Below are 24,601 nucleotides of genomic sequence, written 5' to 3'. Positions count from 1 at the left end.
GAGTCCAATAAATTAGTTTTTGAGTTTCATTCAAGATTTTGTGGTGGTCATTATGCTGCTAGAACTGTCGCCCACAAAATTCTGAGAGCTGGTTATTATTGGCCTTCAATTTTTTCTGATGTTCATAGGTTTGTTAGAAGTTGTCAAGCTTGTCAACTGTTCACTGGGAAACAGAAGCTTGCTGCCCTGCCCCAACAACCTGTCATTGTAGAGGCACCTTTTCAGCATTGGGGTCTGGACTTCATCGGGAAGTTCCATGAAAATTCTAGCAATGGCTACTCATGGATTTTGACTGCTATTCATTATTTCACTAAATGGGTTGAATCCATTCTTGCTAAGAATGCCATTGAAAAGGTTATTATGGATTTCATTGAAAATAATATCATTACTAGATTTGGTGTCCCTGCTAAGATCACCACTGACAATGCCAAAGCTTTTAGTTCCTCAGAGTTTTCGTCTTTCTATTTCAAGTATGGCATTGTCTTATTTCATTCATCAAATTACTATCCTCAGGGTAATGGTCTGACTGAATCAAGTAACAAGAATCTCATAACCATTACCAAGAAGATAGTAGGAGATAATAAGAGATCATGGGATAGCAAAATCAAGAATGCTTTATGGGCAAATAGGATCACTAAAAAGAAAGCTACTGGTAAATCTCCCTTTGAATTAGTTTATGGCTTTGATGTAGCCTTACCTGTGCACCTGAAATTACCAGCTTATCAGATCCTTCAACATTTCTCCACTAATAAAGATGTTGTTCAAAATAGGATAGATCAGATTGTGGAGTTAGATGAAGCTCGTAGGATAGCTTTTGATTCTATATGTAAAAATCAATCTAACATTAAGAAAAGCTTTGATAAATCCTCTCGATCTAGATCTTTGCAGGTTGGAGATATGGTACTTCTTTGGGATCGCAAGAATGAAAAACCAGGAAAACATAAGAAGTTTGACAGTTTGTGGTTGGGACTGTACATCATTCGAGATATAGTTGGACCAAACTCACGAACCACTTGATTTACCTGCAAATGGCCAAATGCTCAAGCTGTTCTTCAAAGATGATATCTGATGCCATGGGGCATCTTCTATATTGTATTTCTAACCTTACTCCTTGTCATTTCAGCATTTTATTTTTGTTTTAGGATTAGATTTACTTTTCTTGTTGCTAGATAGTTAATAAATGAAGAGCTTATATCTTTCATGTGCTTAATGTTATATGATGATTTTTTGGATGGACGCTACTTATATTTTGTTGTGTGTTGCATGGATGTGGAATCTGGATTCTCACATTCCTACAATGCAACAATGTGTCCCCAAGCAGAGCCAGATGTTGACCAGTATGTGTCAACTACCCATAGCAGTACACCCCCTTTTTTTCAAAAGGGATAGCGCTTGATCGACGTATCTGTGCCATTCGACTATCATCATCAACCTGATCATATTGTTTTGTAAACCTAGTCTGCAAGTGTAAATTTATAAATAACTTTAGCAGATCTGTGTCATGTATGTATTGCCTAGGCAAACTTAATTTTCTAGTGATAATTTACGTTCCGGAAGGTTTTTTGTCTCACTGATCCATGATCGGCAAAGTTTTCTTTTAGCCTAACCCCAAAGCCGGAATGGATTTTGTCATTAGAATCTTAGGGGAATCCTAGTGTGCTTCGAGTCTATGTAAAAGTAACTTGGAAATAATCCTAATTATTTGGTTAGGTTATTACAAATTGCTTGATCTGCTAGATTATGTTTGTGTCGCAGAGCTGGGTGGTCTATGAAGGTCTATGTCAAATGGGTTTCCCCCTTGAGATGTAAAATTGTAGAAGTCATGATGTAAAGTGTCTTGAGGGTTAGAAAATGTTTTATCCCTTCATAAGTCCTAGGTCCTAGGTGATTTTTCCAAAGGCTAAGTTTGAGGGTCCGATAAAAATAAAAAAAAAATAAAAAAAAAATAGAAAATTAATAAAATAATAATAAGTCAAATTTTTGAGAAAATAAATGCAAAGTTTTAATTTTTTAATATATTAAAATGCATTTAAAATTTCGATGGATGAGATTAAAAGGGATTTTGATCCTCATCGATGATCGAGATTAGTTTGACATGGATCACTCGAATTAGCCGTTGGGAATTTTTCCTTTAAATAGGGTGTTAGGGGTCATTTGAGACCATTCGATCTGTGAGTCTTGTGCTGAAGAAAACTCTCTTGTAATCTTTTTCTTGTGCAATAAAGAAAGACTTTGGGGTTGAAATCTTGCTGGTGTTACTCTTCTGAAACACTGTAAGATGTTTCATTTTTCTGCATAAATTTAATTTCAGCCATTGGTAATAGCTTGATGAAAAGTGATGTTGAACACAGGTATCTTGTTTACTCATTAGGGTTTGAATGGTAATAGAATTTCTGAAAATAATGGCAGGTATCTCCATTGAATTTGGATTTTACTACTGTTTTTTCCCTCTTTATTGATAGTTGAAGTGAGCTGTGTAGGAAAATCTAGATTTTGAAGATCAACGGGCGTTTGGGGAAGTTCTCCACTGAACCAGCCAACTCCTGAGAAGAAATTTTTGAAGAGCCCAGCAATTTTGATCCTGGTTTTGTCATTTAAATTTATCTTTTGAATGCATGAGAGGTTTTCTGAAGTATCTCATAGTAAATCTAAAATTCTGAAAATATTTCTGTGGATTATTGACAAATCTGGCTGCTTAGAGTCGTAAATCTGTAAATATTGTAATTGATTTGTAGGGTTTTAGTTTTAATCCTTGCATATATTATTTCTGGGTATTTTTGCTTTTGTTGTGACAGGTTTTGGAGCTGAGGATATAATCTTGTCCTGAAGCCAGATCTAGGCCCTGGAGGGTAAGATCTGGCCTCAACATCATTTTTGCAGGGATAATCTTCAACGGATTTTCAAATTTTTTGAGGGAATTTGAGGGTTTATCAGAGCTGTTTACTGCTCAGGGTTTCATTTTACTAAAAAAAAATTTTCAATTATTATTATTATTATTATTATTTTTTGTGTGTTTATCACAGCTCTTGGATTGCTGCCAAGTCTCACGCAGCCGTATATATCGCTGTGATCCTCTCGCTGTCCGCTCAACCATCTTTGTCAGCAACTATCACTCATCGCATCTTTCCTTGCTGTTGTTTCCATCGATTCATTCTCTGCCTGGTTCCAAACCTGATACGCTGTCTGTTGCCAACATATTTGTGTGGCTTTCTCCTATTGTTGCGTCCATCTATTCTCCACGCCCAAGAGATTTATCTCCCATCCTCACGCAGTTGCGTTCTCCCTTCCTTTGCACGCAGGGTTCTATACTTCTCCAAAACCTGCAAACAAAATTTAAAAATAAAAAAAATATTTTTTTTTGGCTCATTGCGTCTATTTTTCCTTTGCTCCACGCTCCAATTCGCAGCTCTGTCACCGCCGCATGCATACCCTCCCTCATCCGCTGCAACAAACTCACCGGCTATTATTCTGTGCAGACATTTTTCTCTGCCATTTCTCACGTCCCTCTCCTGCCAGCCTCAGCGTATAGCCCGCTCCAATCTTCCGCAGCCATTTCTGATAGACCACACAGTCATCATCGCCTTCCTTCGTAGCTGCCTCATGCCGTCGCTGCCTCGTTTTTCTTCAACCCACCTGCGTAAACCCTGCCGCCGTCCTGCCTGCAAATACTCCAAAACAGAAATGAAAATTCGATTTTGGTAGTCGTATGAGTTGAGGTTAGCTTTTTTTCGATTTCATAGATTGTTTAGGGTAGCATATTTCTTCTTTTTAGGTTTCGTTTAAGTTAGAATTAAAATTTTTAGTTTTAGTTTTAAATATAGTTTAGTTTAGTTTACTTTTATATCTTTTGGTTATAAAAAAAAAAAATTTCCAATTTTTTTTAAGGTTTTGTTTAATATTGTCTTTAGCTCATTTTAGTTTTAGATTTATTAAATTTTTGTTTTAGTTTTAAATTTAGATTTATTTAAATTTAGATTTCTTTAAATTTAGATTTAATTTTTAAAGTTTGATTTTAAAAATAATATCAAAAAATCATAAAAATTAAAAAGTTCCAAAAAGCATTAAAAAAAAGTTTTAATCCTTAGTTTTTTTGGTTTAGTTTAAGTTTTATTTTTATTTTCTTTGTTTTAGAAAGAAAAAAAAAAATTTGAAATATTTTGTCAGAGTTAGTCTTGGCTTAAGAATTTGTCATATTTACAATTTTGGTGTATCTTTTCCGCTAAGGCTAAATTTTGATGTGGGATTTATATTTATCATTTTTATATAGTTAAACATGCTTAAATGTTTATTTGAAGATTAGCTATATGAAAGTGGTAACTGATTAGCATTTAAAATTGCATGGTTATTTAAAGCATTTAATCTTTTGAATTTTAATTGCTGGAATATTGTTAAGGCATTGCACATTTATTGATTATCTTGCATTTGGTAAAATTAATTTTTGCTTGGGTTATTTGATGATAAATGATTGTTTTACAAGGTTCATGTTTCTGCAACATTTAATAAATAATCATTTAATCATTAACTCCATAAGGCGCTGGTACATTAATTTCTAAAATCAATCAGGTGCTAAATTGCCTTGCTGTGTCTCCTAACCCAACTGGTCGACAGTTGGTCTTCCTTTATCCCATAGGGTCTACCCCCCTTAGCCTCGGGAGATGGTTTAAATGGAGAGATCGGAGATCAGGATGACAGCGCACAGTCTGAGCATTGTCGCGCTGCCTAGACAATCTGTGCGACAACACATACAACAAAGAAATGCTCGCCATTATGCACGCCTTAGCCAAGTGGAGACAATATCTTTTGGGAAGTAAGTTCTCCATATGAACAGACCATAACAGTCTCCATTACTTCCTCCAACATAAAACACTCTCCTAAGAACAACAAAAATGGATTGAAAAAATTGTTTCTTTTGACATAAAAGGGGGAAAAGACAATGTAGTGGCAAATGCTCTCTCCAAAAAATATGAAGAAATATCCTTGTTTGCAGTCTTAGCTATAATCCTAGAATGGCTTAATGAAATTCAAAGTGAATATGAAAAAGACCTAGAAACATGTGCTATAATCAATAATCCTACACAAAATCCTATATTCGAATGGAAAACTGATATTCTGTGGGATAAGGGAAGAATTTACCTAAGCCCTAACTCTAAATTTAAGTCCAAGGTCCTCAAGGAATCCCATGACTCGTTTTCAACTAGACATGTAGGGTTCTTTAAAACCTACTACAATGCACGTCAATCGTTTTTCTGGAAGGGAATGAGTAATGACATTCAAAATTATGTAGCAGAATGTGATCAGTGCCAAAGGAATAAAAGTGAAAGCGTTAAGAGCCCTGGCCTACTCCATCCCTTGAATATTCCTAATAAAAAATGGGAGGAAGTATCAATGGACTTTATCAAAGGGTTACCTATGCTTGATGGTAAGGATAAAATTCTCGTAGTAGTCGACAGACTCACCAAGTATGCACACTTCATTGGAATGAAAAATTCAGACTCAGCAAAACAAATCGCCGAGATATTTTGCAAAAATGTCTACAAATTACATGGGTTTCCCAAGGTCATTGTTAGCGATAGAGACGCCAAATTCAAGGGTAATTTTTGGAAGGATTTTTTCAATCATATAGGAACCTACCTCAACATGAGTTTAGCATACTATCCTCAAACAAATGGCCAAACAGAAGTTGTAAACAAATTTTTAGAAGCCTACCTACATTGTTAGGCAACAAACAAACAAAATAAATGGGCTCAATGGTTACATCTCACCGAATGGTGGTACAATTCTACTTACCACACTTCAATGAAAATGACTCCATTTCAAGCTTTGTACGATTACGAACCCCCTAAATGGAAGGATCTTGCCATTGTCGAGACAAAACTTCCAACAGTTAAAGATCAGTTAGAAAAGACCCAAAAGGTCATCCAAACACTAAAAGAAAATCTAAATAATGCAAGAAATTGTGTGAAGCAATAGACTGACCGAAACAGAGCAAAGAGAGAATTTGAAGATGGAGAATGGGTATTTGTTAAACTTCAACCTTACAAGAAATTATCATTAAAATGGAAAGGAAAAAACAAATTGTCACCAAAATTCTATGGACCATACTAGATTAACAAAAAGATCAGCCAAGTAGCATACGGTTTAAGCCTTCCTGATAACAGTCCTGTTCACAATGTTTTCCATGTATCTCGCCTTTAAAGGGCACTTGGCAAACACCAATCAACACAAACTACATTTCTGACTTTAGATGACAAAGGGGGGATCATTTTAGAACTAGAAGGTATCATCTCCACCAAGGAAAAGAAGTTGCGATCACGAGTAATCAAAGAATAACCGATTAAGTGGAAAGACGTACCAGAAGAAGAAGCTTCCCGGGAGACAAAAGCATTTCGTCAGCAACATCCTTCATTATCTGTGGTTTGAGGACAAAGCATTATTTTGAGGGGAAGGCAATGTTATGTAAAATTTAATAAACTTAATATTTCTAAAACTAAGGGGCACTATCAAAGATCATGACCCCTCATGTAATGGCTCTTGGGCTATATTTAAGTCAGAGCCCTCATTCATTTTTGATCATCATTGAGTTTTATTAATAAAATATACACATGTTTCTATTCATTATTGAGCATTGTTGCTTCAGGCTTCTATGGTTTAAGTATTCTTGTCCATGTCATAATGTAAAAGACCCTTCTTGGGCTTTATTTATCAAGAAAGAAATTTATTTTAATGTAAATTAGGTCTTCTAGGCTTCCTCCACCAAGTCGGCCTCAAACTAGACAAGTCGGCCTACCTGAGGGGCAGAAACACCTATATGAAGGCAGCAACTCGACCTCATTTGATACTCTCACTCATCAAGTTCGATCTAAATCTTCCATGCCAGAAAAAATGTGAAATTCAAGAAGGAAGAAGGAAAAGGCTAGCGAAGGAGGAGGACACTATCTATCTAAGAAAGTCAAAATTTTCTCTCTCTTATCTCACACGTGCGAAGGAACTAAAGCTGCTGGAGGGCCGAAACAACAGTGCTGTTGCTAGGTCGAAATTCTGTAGATGGGGGTCGAAGTTTTGTAGCTGGGAAGTTGAATTTCTAGATTGTTGCTAGGTTGAAGCTGCTGGACAAGAAGAGACTACTAAAGTGTGCTGAACCATATTGGAAGGTTGACTTGGTCGAGGAGGAAGGTCTTTGGGTGTAAGGTATTGGTCTGTCTCAACTTGGATTTTGTTGACACCTAATCTTCATGATTGGGGAATTTGTAAAATAAATAAATCAGGAATGTGAACAGTCATCGGAAGATGAACAGAACAATCACTCCTAATGTATAAAACAATAACATACCTATGGAATAAGCACACCAATCAGTTTTTTCTGCCTTTGGAGAGTTACTACCTGGCCTGACATGGTATCAGAGCCAGTCCTAAGAATAGTCGTAACTCCCTTCATCTCTGCCACTGTCCTGAAATGATGTTGCACTGCACTGCTCTGCCTCTGTCGCTGCCCAGAAATGATGATGCACTGCACTGCTCTGCCTCTGTCGCTGCCCAGAGATGCGTTGGACCCAACGCTCATGGTTGTTAACGTTCTCTCACCTAACACTCTCACCGTTCTGAGAGATTCCATGCGCAGCTGGACTGTTGAACGCTGCATGATCCAGGGTCTTCATCCATCGTTGAACGCTGCATGATCCAGGGTCTTCATCCATCGTTGAACGCTGCATGATCCAGGGTTTTCATCAATTGTTGAACGTTGAACGCTGCCTGATTCAGGGTTTTCATCCTCTTACCAGTTGGAAAGTTTTTTTTTGTCAAGTACTTTGATTTTTTAGAAGTTTCGCCTATATGGCTGTTGCTGGAATCCAAGATTGCAACATTTTTTTGAGCCGCATTTTCATTTCCATTTGTGGACTCCTCCCTTCGGCTCAGTGCTTGTTACGTTGAGCGTTGGCTTGTGAGACGGTAGTTGGTTGTTGCTTGAACTTTAATTACATGTGTAACATGATCTGGACACAATAGGAAATGCTCGAATATAGCATGTAATTTAAGCTCTACAGTGGACTTTAAGTTACAGTTTTTGATAAATTATGCAGTAGTAGGAAATGATTGAGTTTTCAAAGAAACTTAAGCTTTGGTTGGAAATGGCAGCGGGATTTAAGGTTTCGTCTGCGTGATTGGAGCTCCTTTTCGTGTACAAATGGGCTGCATACTTGCCAAGTAGACTTTAGCCCTCGACGAGGCAGAGACTCCGCATGAAAAGGCTTCGCATTTGTCTTCTGCGAGGAGGTCTAATGTGTCCCTTAAGCTTGAGAATGCCGATAAATGACAAGAGCGTGATTTTAATTCTAGTTTATATTTATGATGGCGGTTTTGGTATAGTGTTGCGCAGTTGAGTTCATAGTGTTGCGCAGTTGAGTCAAAGTATTGTGCAGTGTATATCATTCAAAACGTTTGTTGAATTCATGGTATTGCGTAGTGTATATCATTCAAAACGTTTGTTGAATTCATGGTATTGCGCAGTGTATATCATTCAAAACGTTTGTTGAATTCATGGTATTACGTAGTTTATATCATTCAAAGCGTTTATATATCATTCAAAGTATTGCACTGTTGTCAAAGTGGTTTATATATCAAAGCATTTGTGGTATTGCGCGTTTTATATATCATTCAAAACATAGTAGTATTGCACATTTTTTTTATCATTTGAATGGTAAAAAAAAAGGCATTAAAGTGATATATTGAAGTGATATGTACAATGAAATGCTGATGCTTCTATCAAACATTAGAGGGATTTGAAGAAAATATAGTGCATAAGGCTGTAACGTAATGAATTTTTTTTTTCAGCAGAAATATTTTTTTTACAGAATGCATTCAATCATCTCTATGGTAGGAATAGTTCTCACTGGCAAGGAGAACTATCCTGAATGGTCCCGGATGATAAAACACACCCTCATCTTCAATGAGTTGTGGAAGGGAGTGTGTGTCGGAGAAGGAGACAATGACCTAGTACAGCCTACATCAGACAAAGAACTCGTCATTTGGGATAACAAGAACATCAAAGCATATGCATTAATCGCAACATCTGTAAATGAAGAAGTAAGTCGCCATATTTCATCATATTCAACTGCCTTTGAAGCTTTACAAAAGCTCAAAGAACTCTATGACTCACATTCTGCACTTGAAGTTGTTCAGCTCATGATTAAACTCTTCACTCTTGAACTGAAAAATAATGATCCTCTTGCTCTTGCATCTGAAGTAAAATCCATAATGCATGATATCAAATCCACTAAGGTTGAGCTGGATATCCCTCTTATTGCTTTTCTCAAGGCACTCTATCCTACTTACTCCAATTATCTTGAGTCTTTACAAGCAAATGGAAATCTTAAAGATATAACCTTTGACTCTCTTGTGAAAAAGTTTGCTGAAAGAGAGAAAGCCTTTGGAAAGAAGACAGTCCCTGAATCTTCTGAAGAGACTGTTTGCCTTGCTCATAAGGAAAAGCATCCTGCTCAAGATTCTACAAGAGGAAGAGGTGGACGAAGAGGAAGAGGAAGATACTTCAGAGGCAGGGGGGGCAGACATTCTCAAGGAGAAAAAGCAGATCTACATTGCATTCGCTGTAAACGAAATGGACATGATGCTTCTACATGCAAGCTACATGGGACAAAATTGAGCAGAAAAGAAACCAGCAGAAAGGTAAAACTGATGATACAGACAAAGGTAAAGCACCTGAATCCGCTCACTATATTGAGGCACAATGTAACATTGGAGTAAAGGAAGATTTGTTTAATGCTTCACTTGCTTCTTCGAAAAATGATTGGTTGCTTGATTCAGGAGCAACCTGTCATATGACTCATAGGAATTTTTTTTTTGAAGATTTCACTGACAATGTTGATGGAGCAGTATACTTTGCAGATCAGTCAAAAATCAAGCCATCAGGGCTTGGCACAATTAGGCTTAAATTGCCTGGTCTTCCAGACTTTCTTCTGGATCATGTTCTATATCTCCCACAGCTCAAGAGAAACTTGCTGTCCTTGGTCCACATCCGCCAGCAAGGTCATTCCATTCATATGTTTGATGGCAAGCTTGAGGTAAGAAAAGCATATGACCACTCACTTGTCATTAGGGGAATAGAAGAAGAAAGACTTCTCAAACTGCAAGGAACCTCTGCTCATGCACAACATTTCTCATATATTTCTCATCATGAAGAAGGTACACTTCCATCAAGTTTATTATGGCATGCTAGATTTGGACATTTAAACTATGACAGTCTCTGCTTATTGAAGAAAAATGGTGTTGCTGGTTTTCGTACAACTCCTAGGAAACATAAGAAATGTGATGCTTGCATTCTAGGAAAGCATAGCAAACAGTCTTTTCATGATTCACATTCAAGAGCACATAGGAAGCTTGAACTCATTCATTCGGATTTATGTGGTCCAATGCCTGTTCCTTCTGCAAATGGAAATAAATATATCATGACATTTATTGATGATTACACCAGAATGTGTTGGGTTTATTTATTGAAGAACAAATCTAATGCTTTTCAAACATTCAAGAATTTTCATAAATGGATTGAAAATGACGCACAATCTCATATTGGGTCTATTCGCACTGATAATGGAAAAGAATATACATCAAATGAATTTGAAAACTATCTTCACCAACATGGGATCAAACATCAAACAACTGTACCTTATAATCCCCAACAAAATGGTGTAGCAGAAAGAATGAATAGAACAATTTTGAATATGGTACGATCCATGCTTTTATTAAAAAATGTAAAGATAATGTTTTGGGCTGATGTTGTTCTATGCGCTGCATATATAAAGAATAGATGTCCATCTAATGCTATAAGAAACAAGACTCCTTATGAATTGTGGTATGGACATGTTCCTTCGGTAAAACATCTCAGGATCTTTGGTTCCACCTGTTATGCTTTGATACCAAATGTACATAGAAACAAACTTGGTGCTAGAAGTCGTAAGTGTATCTTCCTGGGGTATTCAAACACCTCTAAAGCATACCGCCTCTATGATGAAGTAAATAAAAAGTTTGTTGTATCTAGAGATGTCATTTTTCTTGAATCATCCAAATCTGACAATGTTGTTGAGCGGCAACTTGATCGCTTGGATAGATTCGCAAAAACGAAATCATTTCAAGAATTTGATAATCAGATTCCACATCTTGAAGGGGGGATTCCTATACTAGATCAACATGTGGAATCTTCTTCTGAAGAACAATCTCCCCTGCATGAAACTCTAACAACGGATGATGCTTTAAGTGATGTAATTGATAGAATTGGGAGACTCAATCAACAGAGAAGCCTGGACCATCTCAGAAAGGTCCCCCAAAGTGGCTGACAAAGACACTTGAAAGTGTTCATCCTGATGAAATTGGAAAAACAGGAACCAGAAATTCAAACCGACAAAATGGAGGTGATGTAGATGACTCTAATTCACCTGTTGATATGGATGTTACTTATGATTGTGAATTGAACTTGTCTACAGATTTTGAACCAACTTCCTTCAAAGAAGCTGCTTCTCATGATGAATGGAAAGAAGCGATGAAAAAGGAGTATGATGCCCTCGTAAAAAATGGCACTTGGAAGCTGGTTGATCCTCCATTTGGAACCAAACCAATTGGTTGCAAGTGGGTCTACAAGAACAAATACAAAGATGATGGCTCACTTGACAAGCACAAAGCTAGGCTTGTGGCAAAAGGCTTTGCACAGAAGGAAGGGGTCGATTATGAGGAAACTTTTGCCCCCACAGCAAAATGGGCCACCATCTGGACACTCTTTGCACTAGCTGCTCAGAACGGTTGGAAAGTCCATCAAATGGATGTAAAAACTGCATTCTTGAATGGAGATCTAAAAGAGAATGTTTTTATGTCCCAGCCTGAAGGATTTGCTGTGAAAGGACATGAACATAAAGTATGCAAACTTGTGAAGTCCTTGTATGGCCTCAAACAAGCACCGCGAGCCTGGTATGAAAAACTAATTGAGCATCTTCTGAAACTCAACTTCAATCATTTTGATCTTGATGATGCAACTTTATTTGTCAAGAAAGTTGGCAAAACAGTTGTGTATCTTGTGGTATATGTAGATGATCTTTTAATGACAGGGAACAATGAAAGCTACATTGCATCCATAAAGAAGGAATTAGGGAAAAGTTTTGAAATGACTGATTTGGGCTATGTTCATTACTATCTTGGCATTGAAGTAACCCAACATCCAAAATCCATATTTCTTTCTCAAAAGAAACACATTGGAGATTTGTTAAACAGATTTGGCATGACAGAGTGCAATCCTCTTTCTACTCCAATGGAACAAAACTTAAAGATCACATCTATTGAAGGAAAGGAATTTGAGGATGCAACAAAGTATAGACAGCTTGTAGGAAGTTTCATCTACCTCACTACTACCAAACCAGACATTTCATTTACTGTTGGAATCCTCTCCAGGTTCATGCAAAAGCCTTGTGAGGGACATTGGTCTGCTGCAAAAAGAGTTCTAAGGTACTTGAAGGGAACTCAAGACCTTGGAATCAAGTATACACAGGTGGACGACTTCAGCTTGATTGGATACTCTAATTCAGACTTCGATGGAGACAAAGAAACTGGGGTATCTACTTCAGGATATGCTATGAGTCTTGGCAGGAGCTGTCTCCTGGAGATCACGCAAACAATAAGTTCCAACAGATTCCACAACTGAAGCAGAATACGTGGCAACAGCTGAAGCAACGAAAGAAATTGTGTGGCTCAGGAAAATTCTTGAAGATTTGCAGGTAAAACAAGTACAATCAACTCCACTCATGATTGATAACACCTTTGCAATAAAGTTGGCCAAGAATCCACAGTTCCATGATCGAACAAAGCATATCAATACTAAATATCATCTGATTCGACATCATGTTGAGGCCAAAACAATCCATCTCCGTCATTTTTCCACAAATGAGCAAATTGCAGACATCTTCACCAAAGCACTTGGAAAGGAAAAGCTTGAACGATTCAGAATGATGCTTGGACTCACCAACATCCCTTCAGATTAAGGGGGGGAATGTTGACACCTAATCTTCATGATTGGGGAATTTGTAAAATAAATAAATCAGGAATGTGAAGAGTCATCGGAAGATGAACTGAACAATCACTCCTAATGTATAAAACAATAACATACCTATGGAATAAACACACCAATCAGTTTTTTCTGCCTTTGGAGAGTTACTACCTGGCCTGACAGATTTGCTAGTGGAAGTGTTTGATTGGGTTTTTCCCCATATAGTGGTTTTCGCCGCAGCAATGTGCCTACATCTGGTGTCTTCGATCTTCGTGTTTTGATTTTGATAATTGATTGATGAAACAAAGATAAAAGAACAACATAAGAAAGTTAATAAGAATTCAAAGATATCACAAGTAATTATCAACATAAGAAAATCTTTCTACCTTTCCAATTTTCTAACAATTAGAAGTACATAATGATAAGCCATTACATAAGACCAGATCTAGTGGACTTGTAATTGAATTCAAAGTGAAGGATACGTGAGCATACTCCCTTTTTATTATTTTCTAAGGGTTTAGATTTGTTTCTTTTTGTAAATTTTATGTAAAGGCTTTTTAAAGCCTCACTATGGGGCAGTAAAAGACCTAAGAAATAATTGAGAAACGGCCAATAAATGACCTTTTATTGATAGAAACTGCTTGCTTCTTGGCTGTTTCTCAGCAGAGAAATGTTCGTAAAATGGATAGAAAATCTTCAGGCTGTTTTCGAATGGATAGAAATGGAACGTCTGTTCTAGATAACCATTTTCCTTCCATCCCATTTCAGGAGTCAGTTTTTGTAGAAATGGTGCCTATCCATATCATTTCCAGTGACACAGACATCTGCTAAACTCCCCATCTCTTTGCTAGAGTTTCCTGGTAGATTGAATCAATTGTCTGTCTTTTAATGCATTCTGACTTTACCCATTTAGTTTCTCTTCTTCGGGAAGTTGTAGCAATGGGTGTTGTAGGTATGTCAAGTCGCAGAATTTGTATGGCAATGTTGAATTTGTAAGCAGAAGGGATTTGTTTAATGCTGAATGGCTTTTGTAAGAAATGAATTAGATGCCTCTCCTGAGTATTCTAACTGAGAATTTTGAGCTGCCAGCGCTCTGAGTGAAGGTCTTGCTCTATTTTAGAATGTTTGCTGCTGTGAAACAATCTGTGAAGCTTGCATTTTTTTAAAATTAATCTGGAATGTAGATGCGCTGCTTTAAGGAACATGACCTGACGTACATTAGATTCAGAGAGTAATGAGAAGTGAATTCTAAATTTTTTCTATCAGTTAATTACTTAATTTTGTGTGTTGATTCTATCTTTCTTTATATGAATGACATATTTGAAGAACATGTTATTTCTACATTACTGCTTTAGTTTTGAAATTAATACAATTTACAATCGATAGAAGGAAACCTAGCCACTATATCCATTGCTTGTGTCATGTCTTACTCGGAAATGCAGTGGTAGGATGAGCTATCTTCAACTAGAGCCGTGGCTATACAGCGCAGGAGGTGCAGATAGCAGAAGTATGTTGCCACCCTAATTTAATTAAATGCTCACATAATTAAAAACAACTTGTAGACTAGAAGTTTGCATGCCTGTGTCATGAACCTCGTTGGTATACACTCCATGTGGATCCTTTCATCCGCAGCAGATTGCCAATAGTTATTTGCGTTTTCAATCAAAACATTTAGGTTGTGCAATCCCCTATGTATATATTTTTTCCCTCAAACCTTCCATTTTCCTCTATAATTAGAATAATTTTTTTTTATTTTTTATCATAGCTTAGTTTTACACTTGGGGTCAAAATCGTAATTGTGGAATAGGGAGTTTTGTCCCTCTAACAGAATTCCAGAGAAGCGCTTGTAGAAGTCAAGTTTTTCTGCTGGTCCAAGACTAGGCAAAAAATTATCTAATTAAAAGTATGAGACAATGGTGGAAAATTTTGATAAAATTGGTCTAATATAAGATTTTTGGTCAAGGAAATTTTAGCAGAGATGGTCTACTAAATGCTTCGGCATATTGATTTATTTAGGAGTTGCTTTCTGTGCTCCCACTGTGTATTAGCACTATTGTACTCAGCAGTCCCAATGATCTACTTCTTGGTCTTTTGTTGAGCATCAATAAATTTATCTTATCTGCTGTTATTTCTGGCTCTAAATACAGGTCTCCTTGTAGAAGGTATTTTTTATTTGTTAGTGTATATGAGGTTTAACTTTGATCCATGTTTACTAATTTCATCTGATGTGTGCCAGGTTAAGTGCTTCAATTGAACTGTTTTCTTTTTAGCATGCAATTATATTTGGACATGGTTGAGCAATTCATGGTCCAAAGGCAACATCGTAACATTTTCAACAAGCAGAAGGGATTTGCATTTGTGCTTATGAAAATACAGCTGTGAAATGGAAGTGTAGAAGCTATAGATTGTTGATAAAAAATTGGGAAAAGATGTGGCTGCTCTTCACATATTGGTGTGCACTATTAAATATCTCTGATATTGGATCATTCGTAGCAAAAAGCTTTAGCAGAGTTTCATGATTGGCAGATTTTATTTTATAGGGCATTTACGTTTTGTTTTATCCGAATGAAGATATTGCTAGCCATGTCCGACTGCTTATGTGTTTGTGTCAGTAGCTTTTGGGCATTGCAAGAACACCGGTTCTCTATGGTCTACAATTCTGTGACCTCTGCAGTTACATTGATGTTACATTTTGTCTTACCAGGCAGGGTATCTTTGAGGCGTAGAGCTTAATTTGTATATAATCTGATTTTCTTGCTCAAAGCCAGTTAAGACAGTAGGACAGCAACCAATCCTTTTTTACCAGTTCATTTATCAGGAAGTCTAAAGCTAGTTTTTTTCAAAATTGGAAGCTTGTTTTTATGGAATGTCTAATCACGGGCAGATAATTTGGCTTTATGGTATGCATCGAAGTTCAATATTTGATACTGTGGATTTATATTATCCTAGGGATTCATGCACTTTGAAAAATCAAAACAGTTGGTATTGGGCATCAATGAATCAAATTTAAAATGATGGAAATATCTTGAATACTTCTTGTTGAATGCTTGTACCTTTGGGATATTTTCTTACTCTCTCAACACACACACATCTATTTTCACAATCTCTGGCCATTAAACCTTGTATTCCTCAAGATAAATCATGGATCTGGACATGGTAGGCTCCAGAATATCCCTATGAAAAATAAAGTGACTAAGCATGAGCTCAAACTGATCCTTAAGATCCTCCTTCAGGATATTTCTTTGATATCCCTGTCTAGCTTGTTAACTTTGTAAACTTGCGTCATGCCATCTTAGGTGTTCCATGGGGACGCGTCCCCCCACCTGGGAAACGTGTCCCCACGCTTCCTTGCGCTTTGGGGGCGTGGGGATGTTTGGGGACGTTTCCCCACACCCCCAAAAAATGGAAATGCGATGAAACTCGAAGGGGGGACGTTTCCTCCCAAAAAAGGAAATGTTTCTTGCGTTTTAAAAAAAATTTGAGGTCAAATATTAAAAAAAGTCAAATCCCTAAATTCTTTTATAAAATATTATAGATATACTATGAATCGATGGGGGGAGGAGAGGGGCAGGCGGTCGGGAGGAATTGTTTTTTTGGTTATTTCATATTTGAAGGGACCAACGACACGATGGGATGTGGATCCAGAGGTTGATGCACAGGTAGATATGGAGGGACTTGATGAGAAACATATGGGGTTGGTTGGTTTGCCACTTAGCATGCTTGAGAATGTAAGTGTTCTGATTCAGATGGTGGCATGGTTGATCTTGATTTATTCATGCAACGTCTGGATGTAGAGACTAGTGGGGCATTATCTTGAGCAATTATGCTCATTTTCATTTGATATGTTCTTATGTTATCTGCTTTTCTGTTTTAGACTTCAGTTGTAGACTTTAGTTTGTTTTGAATCTTGATATATGATGTTGGAAGAATCACCGCACCTCTATAGAATCCGTAATTTCCACCCTGGGGATCCTAGTTACTGGCTTGTAATGTTTACCAACACCTGCGGGTTTTGGTGTAACGGCAAACCTCCACATGGTATCAGAGCTTGGACCCAGGTTCGATTCCCCCAAGTTGCGTTTGAGGGGGGGTGTTGGAAGAATCACCGCACCTCTATAGAATCCGTAATTTCCACCCTGGGGATCCTAGTTACTGGCTTGTAATGTTTACCAACACCTGCGGGTTTTGGTGTAACGGCAAACCTCCACATATGATATATTAAACTTGACTCTATAAAATTTGGATCTTGATGTATCAAACTTGACTTTTATTTCAATATTTAGTATTCATAGTTGGAACTTCAATATGGTTTAAACTATTATTTTCATTGTACAATGTTACAGTTACATGTATGATTGTATCATGCTTTTTGTTTTAAATTTGTTTCAGTTATATGATTCATTGATTTATCCTTCATGATGTAAGTGTTATATAATGATAAAGACAATTAAATTATAAAATTTCAATGATATGTTTATAATTTTTTAGTATTTTACTATTTTTGTCGAGGTCCTTGGTGTTCAAGACCTCGATGTCCCCCCATGTTTCCTAAAAATTGGTGGGGAGCTTTTGCATAGGCCGCTTTTGCATTTCCCCGCATCCCTGCCCCCACATCCCGAAAACTTCGTGGAAATATGGTCATCTACATGTGGTGTTGGGTTAAATTAATACATATTTGTCCAATTATATACTGCCATTGTTTGTGTCGTTTCTTCACCATATATTATACACATTGTTGGTTTTGTGCATCTTAGTTGTGTGATATATAGCTGAATTTTTGTACCTACATATAAAGGAATACATAAATTGTGGATGGATAAGTTTTTTTTAACTTTCTCTGAATCCACAATCTTGTAGACATGAATGACTAAGATTTTTTGGAAACATGCATCTTTATTTTCCCAAGGAGCATCAAAAACCATTTTGAAGCTTGTATCATACCATAGACTTCAAGTTTTCAAACTAGGAATCAACATGCCAACACAAAGTCTTCAACTTTTACAACAAGTACTATGCCCACAGTATAATTGATGTGAATTTGTATAGGATAACTAATCATGAATCAATCACAACTCTTGCAAAACAAAGTCCTATTTGTCTTTGTGTGCCAACTAAATTTTGTGCAATGAAATGAAATGGACTTGTATTGATGTCCATTGTTCACGAATGACCAAAATAGGTCAATGCGACAAGGAAGAACAACCTTTAACAATAACAATGATTAGTTCCTAGAGCATTTTCTAGGAAGTACTAAGCTCTATGGTTAAGGAAGGAAAGAAAGAAATATTAGTCAGTAAAATAAAAATGGGAGGGAAAGAAAAATGGTAACCTTAGAAAGTGAGAAAAAAATACTAAAAAGACTCTTGATAATGTTGTGGAGTCAAAAATGAAGGCTGAGTCTAATATTCTCCTTTGAAGAATGGCTTGGGGTGAGATGATTTCACTACACTATCTTGGGTGGAGTAGTTATGAACTCCCTGCAATAACTCTCCTAACATCAAAAAATGTTGATGTAGCTTTTTGGGGTTACTTCAAAATTGTTTTCACCTTGCTCGGAGAGTGTTATGTCTCTTAACCCCTTGGTGATGCTTCATGGATATATCAATGGCTTAATATAGGTGGATGCTTGATCTTTGTTAGAGTGTTGGCATGGTGTCCTTTCCTAGGAAGTTGTTACTTTGATTGGCATGATAATTAACCCATTGGGTGCACATAACGGGGGAGTTGGTTGCTTAGTCAAGGAGGTACTTGCCTTGAAGGAGGAGCACTTGACACTTGGAGGAAGGCACTTAGTCCTAGGAGCTTGGCACTATGTGATACATAATGGATTTTGGACTCTCGATTGAAGGATGGCACCCTAGGAGCTTTCGACCATGTGATATACATCTTGGAGGTTGGACACTTGACTTGAGGATACTTAGGTTGAGGAGGATAATTCATGGAGGTTGGTGGTGGACTTGGACACAAATGTTAAGGAGTGTTATAAATTTTTGACTGCATTAGAACATATAAGAGTAGCAGTGGGCACATTAAAGGACACATGGAACATAGTTAGAGGAGCACCTTGCATGAGAAAACTTGGATAGTGAACCACTATGGAAGAGGGAGTGTTAGATATTAGGTGGTTGGAGAGTGCAACATTTTGTAGGAGGGTTTTTGAGCCCAAGGATGATCATTTCACTTTGGGGGTTGGGTAAACCCTAGTTTGACACATGTATACCCTTGTATCTTAGAGTACTCCATGGGGGGTTGGCTTGTTGGTTACTTGGATGGACTTATGTCCTTGTTTTATGTTACCCTCCCTCGCCTACTCTATATATGAAGGGAGGAGAGACCTTTTGTATTTATAATCATCGTTGTACCCTAATTTTATATTGTCTTAGAGAATTTTTGTAGGGAGCAAGACACAAGGGTTCATGAGGAAACCCTTGGAGCATGGCATTTTGGTTCATGAGGAAATCTTTGCAAAAAACAAAGAGAGAGCAAGAACGAGAGATGCCTTGGATGTTCATGTGGATATTGCTCTTATGATGTAGGGTTTGTGCAATACACATAAGCCTTAGAGAAGAACATAACTTTGAAGGTAATGATAGTTATTATGGCTCTTGTTATAGAACTAGGGCTTTTACCCTGGTAGACGACATAGAGAGTGGAGGTAACACCTTACATGCTTTTGAAGCCTTGATCTTGTAGGATGTAGGGCTAGGCAAGATGATGGAGAGATAATCTTGATGAGTCTTGTGCTTAGTGTGATTCCTTGCTTGGAATAAGACTTAATTATAGTATAATTATGTTCAAAGGAGGTCTTGGTGGTTGTGTTGATGTAAGAATTGAAGACCTAGATGGTGTGAAGACTCAAGCTCTAGGATGGAATATAGATTTGAAGGCTACCATTGTAGTTTTCTTGCATTGTTCTTGTGTTGCAATGCGGCTATGGTTTACAAATCCTAAGGAAGACAAAAATGATAGTATTGAGAATTCTCTTGCATTGTACTAGTGCGTTGCAACATGGCTAGGGTTTGCAAACCCTAAGGAAGACAACAATGCAAGTATTGAGAGTTCGTGTGATAGAAGCTTATTGAAGCCAAGGACTTTCCATTGTTGATGCTAGCTTGTTGTGGATCTTTGGTGGTAGGTAAGGTTTTCATGGGTTTCCCTTGCTAGGGTTTGGAGAGCTAGAGATTGTACCAATGTTAACATTGCCAAAATTATGTAGTTGGGGAATCAATTTTGAGTTCGCTTTGCCTTTTTGATTGGGTAGTTGCCAACACTTGTTGTTCATGTCTATTTGACATAACATAAGGTTGAAATGGTTAAGTGATTTCACATGTAATTAGAAGATAAGAGAGAACACATTTTTTTGTAAATCCACTGTAGGAAAGTGATTTTAAGATTTGGTATAGGTGCCCAAGGGTGGATTCTTTGTAGGCATATGATTGCTATATCTCATGCATTGCCTAGTCTTGGGTTGAAAAGAAGTGAAATATTGTCTATCTTTTGCTATTGTAAATTAGTATTTTAGATCATCCCTATGGCGAAAAGTTCATAGGAATTATATACCTTTGAAGCCTTGGGCATGAGATAAAATTTATGAATTTGCATTAATTTCCCTGATTCTCAAAATTTCAATACTTGAATCTCTAGGGTGGAATAAATCTGGTGACGTGAATTTGTTTGCGATCTCTACATTGGTAGCAAGTAAACGTGGCATTGCCTCTACATTGACACTATAGAGATTTAGGATGAAGTGACCTTGTGGTTTCTCATATAAGTGGTGTTGTCTTACCAATCTATCATTATTATCTGGGCACTAAATCCCTTAGGTGGTATAGAGCAAGGTTGCTAGAGAGTGGGAGTTGAGCAAGAGGGGGAGTGCCATTTCCTAAGAAACAATGGGGGTATTTTTTCTATAATATATAGTCTTATATATTATAATGCATTTATATTAAAAAATGTAGAATGCCAGATTAATTGCAGAATATATGCAAACATACATATTTGTGTTATTTGTCGATCAATACTACATTATTATAAAGATAGTTGTAGAAATTCCTTGTAGATTCAAACTGCTAATTGTAATTCACTAAAACAATAGACTTGAATCTACTCTACTCATCAATGGAAACAATTAAATGATCGCAAAATCACAAGCCTACAAGAGAAAGAATTCAATCAACACATTACACAATGATTTCCCAGGGAAAGCCACAACTAAAAACCCTTTCTATTTGTATATTGCATTAGTCAGAAAATATGAGAAGATTACAATGGTTTTCTCAAGCCCGAAAAACCTTTGCACTATCTTTATTTGTCTCACAACTTCCTAGACAAGCCTAGTCCAATACTTAACCAATTTTCTGTTTGCCCAAGACCGTATTTCATTGCTTTGTTTCCTTGGGAATTAGCCCCCTATTAATTAGGGAAATTCCTCAAAGGAATTGCACAATCCATCATAGACCTTCCTCCGACTACATGCACCACCTGTACAATTTAGATGATTATACAACTGATAGTACTCTGTCCCTGAATTCCAATCTCAACTGGGTAACTCTTAGATATGACATGCATGAGTTATTTATGAGAAAATCATCAGTTAATAGGTTGATCACTGCAGACAACACCACACTACTAGACCTCCCACTAGTTCCTCCAACAGTTGGAACTAGTTTAACTGATTTTAACTTAGTTAAACTGAATTAATTAATTACAACTCAAAATAAACTCAACCATGGCTCCTGTAAAGTAGGAGAGACTCTACATGACTCAAGTTAGACCCTCAACTCGAATTAACTGAGCTAACTAAGTCAAATTAACTTAGTTAACTAATAAAAGTTGTTATGTGACGTGGAATTACAATTTTATTCCTAATTTAATTTAAGGACAAAATTAAATTAGGATTTTCTTATTGCATTTTCGACACTCTTGCTCAACAAGAAAGGGATTATATGTTACCCTAATCCTGCCTCTATGCAACTCGAATTTGCATCTTGACAATGCCTTTGTCAAAATATTTGCATCCTGTTCCTCTGTAGGAATGTACTCCAACAACATGATTTTCTTTTGCACACAATCTCATAGATGGTGATACCAGATGTCGATATGCTTGGAACGATTATGAAAAATTGGATTCTCAGAGAGTTTGACACAACTCTGATTGTCACAGTAAACCATTGTAGGATCCATCTGCTGACCAAATAAGACAACAAGGATCTTCCTCATCCAGATAGCCTCACAAGCTGCTCGACTGGCAGCCATGTACTATGCTAATGCTGAACTGAGTGGAATTGATCTCTGCTTCCTGTTGTACCAATAAATTGTTGCTGACTTAATACTAAAGATTACCCCTGATGTGCTCTTGCTGTCGGATAAAATCCTTTCCCAATCTGCATCTATGAAACCTGGTAGCTTCACTCCCTCTGTCCGTCTGTACCAAAGACCGAACTGAGTGGCGCCTCTGAGGTATCTTAACACATGTTTAACGGCCTTCCATTAGAGTTTGGTTGGATTAACCATTGCTTGACTAAGTTGGTTGTTCGGTCGTGTGTTCACCAAATACATAAGTGAACCCAAGAGCTGCCTGTAAATAGTAGCCTCCACTACTTCACCTGAAATAACATCTTTCCTCCAATTTCCTACTAGAGTCTCCATGGGTTTGCTGCTCTCTATGTGGAACTTCTTTAGTATCTCGTTGGCATGCTTTCATTGAGAGACAAATAGTTCCTCGTCTCCTTGCCATACTTGCATACTAATGAAATAATGCATGAGCCCTAGGTCTTTAATCTTGAATTCTCTTGCAAGATTTTATTAGCTTCTCATCACCCGTTAGAATTAAATCATCGACATATAATACTATAATCAACAATTTACCTTCAACCACAATATGGTAAATGTTTGCATCTGCTTCACTTTTGGTGAAGCCCAACCTAGTGAAATAACTGTCAATCTTGGTGTACCAAGCATGGGGTGCTTGTTTCAATCCATACAATGCTTGCTTGAATATGCACACATGCGACTCTCTGTTGAAGGTCTCAAATCCTTTTGGTTGCTCAATGTACACCTCTTCCTCAATCACATTATTGAGGAATGTTGTCTTCAGATCCATCTGATGCATCTTCCACCCCATTTGCGCTGAAAGTGCTAGAATAGATCTGATTGAAGAGTACCTTGCTACTAGAGCAAAAGTCTCCTTGTAATCAATTCCCTCCACCTGAGAGAACCCTCTGGCCACAAATCTAGGCTTTTGTTTCTTCACACTCCCATCTACTGCTTGCTTTGCTTTGTAAATCCATCTGGAACTCACCATTGACTTGTCTGCGGATATTGGGACCACTTCCCAAACACTATTTCTGGTAATGGAGTCATACTCCTCTACCATGGCATCAACCCATAATGGTTTCTGCATTTCTTCCTTTAATGAAGACGAATCAATCTCGACACTCTTACGCATCAGAGCCATGTAGCCAGTGTACTGATCTGGTGATCTCCTTTGCCTGCGATGTGATGTGGGTGCTCCCACATTCTTTGTAGCATCATGCATCAAGTCAGCCTCTCTGGTGTGCTTCCTTCCATCTCTGGAAGTCTCTGCATGAATGGGTGCTTCCACTCTCTGTTCCTTTGCATGTGGATGCTCCACATCATCCCGAGGTTCTTCCTTTGGAGCTAAAAGCTCCTCATCTGCATGTAACTGAAACTCCCTCTCAAGGGAACATCTCAAGGTCTTCTCTTCATTAAAATTCACATCTCTACAAACCACTGTCATCCTGTGAGATGGTAGATACACTTGATAGTTGGGAGGTGTATCAGTGCACCCCACAAATATGCCTAACTCAGTTGTTGGCTCTAGCATTTTTTTTGCATCCTTGGTAACATGAAAATAAACTGATGAATAAAGACCCTGAAGTGTGCCACATTTGGTTTCTTATTTGAAAAAGCTTCTTCTGGTGTAGTCATCATGAGAATCTGATGAGGACTCTTGTTCTGCACATATATAGATGTGTTGCATGCTTCAACTCACAAGTGAAAGGGTAGGCCTTGATCATGTAACATTGTTTGTGCAACTCCCACAATACTTCTCTTCTTCCTTTCAACCACTCCATTCTATTGTGGATTATGGGGTGCTATTAACTCCTGTCGAATGCCTTATGATGCACATAAGTTCTTGAATTCATTCGACACATATTTTCCACCATTATCGCTCTTGAGAACCTTCACTTTCCTTCCAGTGTATTTCTCAACAAGTTCTTTAAATTAAAAAAAATTAGAGAACATTTGATCTTTCTTCTGCATGAAGAAAATCCTACTCTTACATGAGAAATCATTTACAAATATTACATAATACCTATGCTTGGCCAAGAAGGTTGTCGAGAACGGTCCACACACATCTGAGTGAACTCTTTCAAGGATCGCTTGTGCTCGACTGTCCTTATCATGAAAGGTGGCTTTGGTGTACTTCCATAATGTACACCCTTTGCATGTATCTATCTAATCTAGTGTACCCTTGGGAAGTCCTGTAGAAAACTGTTGCATGATCTTTAAAGCTCCGTGGTGTAAGTGACCCAATAT

The 24,601-nt window shown here is 37.4% G+C and overlaps 1 long non-coding RNA gene across 1 annotated transcript in view; it reads left to right on the top strand.

Moving 5' to 3' along the window:
- LOC149244895 (uncharacterized) overlaps nt 1-15,675 on the top strand; it is a 44,097-nt gene extending 28,422 nt beyond the window's left edge. The window contains exon 2 of the long non-coding RNA XR_016266493.1: nt 15,276-15,675. This is a non-coding gene — a long non-coding RNA (uncharacterized LOC149244895). The remainder of the gene's footprint in view (nt 1-15,275) is intronic.
- Nucleotides 15,676-24,601: the final 8,926 nt, after the last annotated feature.

Source organism: Pinus tabuliformis, chromosome 7 (genome assembly GCF_031772625.1).
Source record: "Pinus tabuliformis cultivar Carrire ecotype Pingquan chromosome 7, CPIR1, whole genome shotgun sequence".
NCBI lineage: Eukaryota > Viridiplantae > Streptophyta > Pinopsida > Pinales > Pinaceae > Pinus > Pinus tabuliformis.
The sequence above is the reverse complement of the archived record's forward strand: the minus strand, read 5'-3'. Positions and strand labels throughout refer to the sequence as shown.